Consider the following 6,247-nt stretch of genomic DNA (forward strand, 5'->3'; position numbering starts at 1 on the left):
CCAGCCTGGACAGAACAAGAGCTTGAACAAGGAGTTGGGCAGCATGTTCAGAAAGAAAGGGCTTGATCTTCTTGATGTTGAATAAAGCAAATCTGCAGGATCGGACAGTTTTAGCAATGTGGTCTGAGAAAGTCAGCTGATCATCAATCATAACTCCAAGGCTTCTAGCTGTTTTTGAAGGAGTTATGGTTGATGTGCCTGACTGGATGGTGAACTTGTGATGAAGCGATGGGTTTGCTGGAATCACAAGCAGTTTTGTCTTGGCAAGGTTGAGTTGAAGGTGATGATCCTTCATCCAGTAAGAAATGTCTGTTAGACAAGCTGAGATGTGAGCAGCTACCGTCAGGATGGAATGAGAGGTAGAGTTGAGTGTCATCAGCATAGCAGTGGTATGTTGCGAATCAGCTCAAAGGGGCATATGAATAATCAATCATAACTAGTTATGATTAATTATAAATATTTAGATCCACTGTATTTACTTGACCTCTCAGTGTCAACTGTCAGTCAATTCTAAGAACATTAATTTCCTGGTTAAGGAAAATAACTTTCTTACTCTACAATTCTACTCAGAGCATAGTAAAATCTGCACGATTAGGGACTTCAGTTGCATGAGCAAACAATTAACAACCTCAAGTGTGTGATACAAATAAGACTTTATTAACTACATAAACACTTAAACTAGTTCAACACACACACACACACACACACACACACACACACACCTGCATACAGTTGGCATAGGAAGAGGGGTTAAAGCTTAAGCAGTAAAGAGAAGAGAAATAAAAACATGAAGCTATCATACAATTTGATATTCAGCCTGAAGGAAACATCAGTTGCTTAGTTCAAACACACCTTTGTAAAAGGTGCATATGATACTTAAATGTATCAATTAATAAGACTAAGTTTGATACTTGCACGTCTCGCTTGTTTGAAAAAGAGTCCTGATGCACTTTGCGGCTCCAGTTGGTCTCTGCTGAAGTGAGTTGATGAGAAAGACCAGTTTGAATCAGAGAACACTGATGAATGAAAAGTCAAGCCCGAAAGGCCCGGCGCAAGCTAAGCATGGTTTTTAAGGCTCTTAGCTGAGCATCTTCTCCTGGAATTCCTGAATCTAAAAAAATAAAACGCCCTGATCTGGTGATCAGTGATCTATATAGGGTGACGTTGTCACAACCTCAGGATTTGAGTGAGCCAACGAGGAATGGTACCTTTTAGAGGGAAGTTTTACAACTCTTTGTTTCTAGTATATCATAGTACTGAGACTGCTCTCCTTAGAGTTACAAATGACCTGCTCTTATCATCTGATCGTGGTTGTATCTCTCTACTAGTTTTATTGGATCTTAGTGCTGCGTTTGACACAATTGACCACAACATTCTTTTGCATAGACTTGAACACTTTGTTGGCATTGATGGAAGTGCATTAGCATGGTTTAAATCATACTTATATGACCTCCATCAGTTCGTAGCAGTGAATGAAGAGGTAGCATATTGATCACAAGTAAAGTATGGAGTACCTCAAGGCTCAGTACTAGGGCCGCTACTCTTCACACTTAACATGTTACCCTTAGGAGATATCATCAGGAAACATGGTGTTAGCTTACTGTTATGCTGATGACTAGGCTCTATATTTCTTCTCGGCCTGGTGAAACACACCAATTTGAAAAACTAATGGAATGTGTAGTCGATATAAAAAACTGGATGACAAGTAATTTCTTACTGCTAAATTCTGAAAAACAGAGGTGTTAATTATAGGACCTAAAAACTCTGCTTGTAAAAACCTAGAACACTGTCTAAGACTTGATGGTTGCTCTGTCAATTCTTCGTCATCAGTTAGGAAACTAGGTGTGCTATTTGATAGCAATCTTTCCTTAGAAAGCCACTTTTCTAGCATTTGTAAAACTGCATTTTTCCATCTCAAAAATATATTTAAATTACAGCCTATGCTCTCAAAGTCAAATGCAGAAATGTTAATCCATGCATTTATGACCTCAAGGTTAGGTTATTGTAATGCTTTATTGGGTGGTTGTTCTGCACGCTTAGTAAACAAACTACAGCTAGTCCAAAATGCAGCAGCAAGAGTTCTTACTAGAACCAGGAAGTATGACCATATTAGCCCGGTCCTGTCCACACTGCACTGGCTCACTATCAAACATCGTATAGATTTTAAAATATTGCTTATTACTTATAAAACCCTGAATGGTTTAGCACCTCAGTATTTGAATGAGCTCCTTTTACATTATACTCCTCTACGTCCGCTACATTCTCAAAACTCAGGCAATTTGATAATACCTAGAATATCAAAATCAACTGCGGGCGGCAGATCCTTTTCCTATTTGGCGCCTAAACTCTGGAATAACCTACCTAACATTGTTCGGGAGGCAGACACACTCTTGCAGTTTAAATCTAGATTAAAGACCCATCTCTTTAACCTGGCATACACATAACATACTGATATGCTTTTAATATCCAAATCCGTTAAAGGATTTTTAGGCTGCATTAATTAGGTAAACCGGAACCGGGAACACTTCCCATAACACACGATGTACTTGCTACATCATTAGAAGAATGCCATCTACGCTAATATCAGTCTGTTTCTCTCTTATTCCGAGGTCACCGTAGCCACCAGATCCAGTCTGTATCCAGATCAGAGGGTCACTGCAGTCACCCGGATCCAGTACGTATCCAGACCACAGGAACAATTGCAGGAGAAATGGCTTTAAGGAGATGGAATCTGTTTTGATCCAGGTCTCTGTCAGGGCCATGAGATTTAGCTTTGAATGAATAATACTAGAAGAGTATTACTTACTGTGTATGATTACTTATCATTAACTGTGCATCTTGTAAATTGATACAGTTAATTGGCTTTTAATAACCCTGTGCTTTCTCTTGGATGTTCCCTCTCTCCTGTGGATGTCTTGAAAAACCACATCAAGTGGTGTTATATTTAGTGTGGACTTCATGTACTGAGTGATAGGATTTTTTTAGTCCTGAGACATTCTTACACACTTAAAATATAAATAATCTGATATTGTAAACCAGATCTTGTTGTTCATGTGGCTGTATCCCAATAATTGCCACAGGGCTTAGAGAGTTGGACTTGTAACCCAACTGTTGCAGGTTCTAGTGTCAGGTCCGGCAGGAAGTGTCAGTTGGGGGAGTGAATGACCAGCGCTCTTTCCACCTTCAATAACACGACTGAGGTGAGACCCTTGATCACCGAACCCTCAACTGCTCCTTGACCACCGCACTAATATGGCTGTGCATTGCTCCGGGTGTGTGTTCACGGTGTGTGTGTGCAGTTGGAAGGGTTAAATGCAAAGCACATATTCTGAGTATGGGTCATCATTCTTGACCACACCACACCTCACCTCACTTGACTTTTTTTTTTTAAATGGCCAATAGGAGGCGCTGCAATAAAACAAACAAAACCTCAAACATTCATCAAGTGGTGAAACCTAATTTGGTAATGATTTATTTTGGAATTATAAGGGGTATTCTTAAGGCATTATAATGAATGCATAATGCATTATAAAAAAAACGTTGGTATGTAATATGTTATGATATGTTTTATATATATATATATATATTTATACATTATAACTTATGAATAATCATAACAACAATTATAATACATCATAATACTTACGTAAATGTGGTTATAAGTTTAAGAGTATGATTATTTATAACACACAAGAACAACATATTAAATCTACTTCATTTACAGTTTAATGGACTGTATCATAGCTTGACATTGTTTAAGATCTGCACAGTATCTTACTACAGCTTGTGACTGGTTAGATGTTTAGTGTTATTTGAGTGTTTCCTGTGGAGCTAATGTTAATTTATTGATGTGAGCTTAATACTTCAACTGAATAAATTGCAATGTTTTATATGGTTACATGTTATATTGATGGTTCCCTTAATCAATTGTCTGTAAGCAACTTTGCAACTACATGCCAAATAACTGTCATTAGAGAATTAGTATACTCAAGAACACAGACATACTAATACTCTAATGACCGTTAGTTGACATGTAGTTGCAGAGTTACTTAACAGCTGTCTAAAGGGTACCATCAAAATAATCATTGAAAATAGTTAAAATAAAATGTGTCATATTACACATTCGTCTGATCTGTTTTTTAATCTTATGGCTTTAAAATAGTAAAATGTTACTATTATTATTATTATCATTATTACTAGGTTATAACTATGAAAAGTATTATCCATTGTAAAAGTTGGTGCAGCACGTTCATTGTATTATAAATGATCAAACTCTTAAAAGCTATAACCACAAATAAGTAAATATTATAATATATTAAAACTGTTCTTATGAATATTCAAGAGATTATACAACATATTATACAACAGGGTAGCCTGTTTAAATCCTGTTTTGGTCCTTTATGTCCCTCAGTTCTTGCTATAATAAATGACTCTTTGTCAACTGGGGAGGTGCCAGCAGCACTTAAAACTGCTGCGGTTACTCCTGTTTTAAAAAAGCAAAACTCTGATGTGAAAAATCTGTCAAATTATAGCCCAATTTCAAATCTATCATTTCTGTCTAAAATCTTGGAGGGTGTGGTTGCAGCTCAATTAAACAAACACTTAATTGAAAATAAACTAAGCTAATGACTTACTAATTGCCTCCAACTCCGGCTCCACGTCCATTCTCATTCTCTTGGATCTCAGTTCAGCCTTCGACACTATTGACCATGCCCTACTACTTAATCGCCTCGAACATGTATTTGGCTTGTCAGAGACTGTTCTTGACTGGTTCAAGTCCTATTTCACTGACCATAGTCAATTTGTTTTTATGGGTGGTTATAGGTCCAAGGTTGGTTCTGTTCATACGGGTGTTCCACAAGGTTCAGTCTTGGGTCCTCTACTCTTTAGTATGTACATCTTTCCACTTGGTCAATTACTACAATCTCTAAACCTTAACTATCACTTTTATGCTGATGATACACTTATATCCATACTAGACCGGGTCAGCAAGTGAACGTTGGGCATCTTTCTAATTGTATTGCTGAGATAAAGATTTGGATGTCCAATAATTTTCTGTCTCTAAACGCCTCAAAAACAGAAGTCATGCTCCTTGGATCTCCACATCAACTGCGAAAGGTTGGGTCTCCTACTCTGTCTGTTGATGGCGTTGCACTGGAGTTTAAGTACAAATTAAAGAATTTGGGTGTCATATTTGACGCCACACTGTCATTTGAGCCTTTTGTCCAGAATACAGTTAAGACATCGTTTTATCACCTCAGAAATATAGCCCGGCTACGTCCTATGTTATCCTTTTCGGTAGCTGAGAAGTTGATTAACTCTTTTGTCTTTTCGCGCATTGACTACTGCAATGGTCTTCTAGCTGGGGTATCTAAATCATCACTGGATAAATTGCAATATCTTCAAAATTCAGCTGCTAGAGTATTATCTGGGGTCAAGACCAGGGACCATATAACTCCAGTCTTGGAGTCCCTGCACTGGCTACCTGTTAGGTACTGATTGATTTTAAAATTCCTTATGTTGGCCTATAAATCTCTACACAATCTGGCACCTGAGTATTTGACTGACTTATTAATCCCCTACACACCACATCTGCGCTCCTCTCAGAGTGGTCTATTGGTTGTTCCGAAGACACGGCTTCATACGTGGGGTGACCGAGCATTCTCTGTCTATGCTCCTAAGCTCTGGAATTCTCTCCCGGCCGACATCAGGGAAGCAAATTCATTAGTGACTTTTAAATCTCTTCTTAAAACATTTTATTTTAGGATTGCTTTTACATGAACTTGATTTTATGCGTTTATTTTCTTGTACTTACATTGTGTTTATTTATTTGCTGTTATGCTTGTCTGTAAAGTGCTTTGAGAAAGCTACTTTTAAAGGCGCTATACAAAATAAATATATTATTATTATTATTATTATTATATTATAAGTTTTTTTTTATAAAGCATTATGAAATCATTATAATGCCTTAAGAATACCCTCATAATGTATTATAAATACAGGCTTCATAGAAAGTGTTACCCCTAATTTCAAAAACTAGTCTAAATCCACTGGTCAGAACAAAATAGTTATTCAACTTATCAATAATGCAACAGCAGATCTTGTTGCTACTCCTGACAAGATCATGGCTTTGATCGACAGGTAATGCATGAACTCATCAAATCTAGACTCTGAATGCAATATAAGTCACCTTGGATAAAAGTGTAATCAGAAAGTATTGAGACCAATACATTTTTTCATGTTTCAA

The sequence above is a fragment of the Carassius gibelio genome, chromosome A10, assembly GCF_023724105.1.
Source record: "Carassius gibelio isolate Cgi1373 ecotype wild population from Czech Republic chromosome A10, carGib1.2-hapl.c, whole genome shotgun sequence".
Classification (NCBI taxonomy): Eukaryota; Metazoa; Chordata; class Actinopteri; order Cypriniformes; family Cyprinidae; genus Carassius; species Carassius gibelio.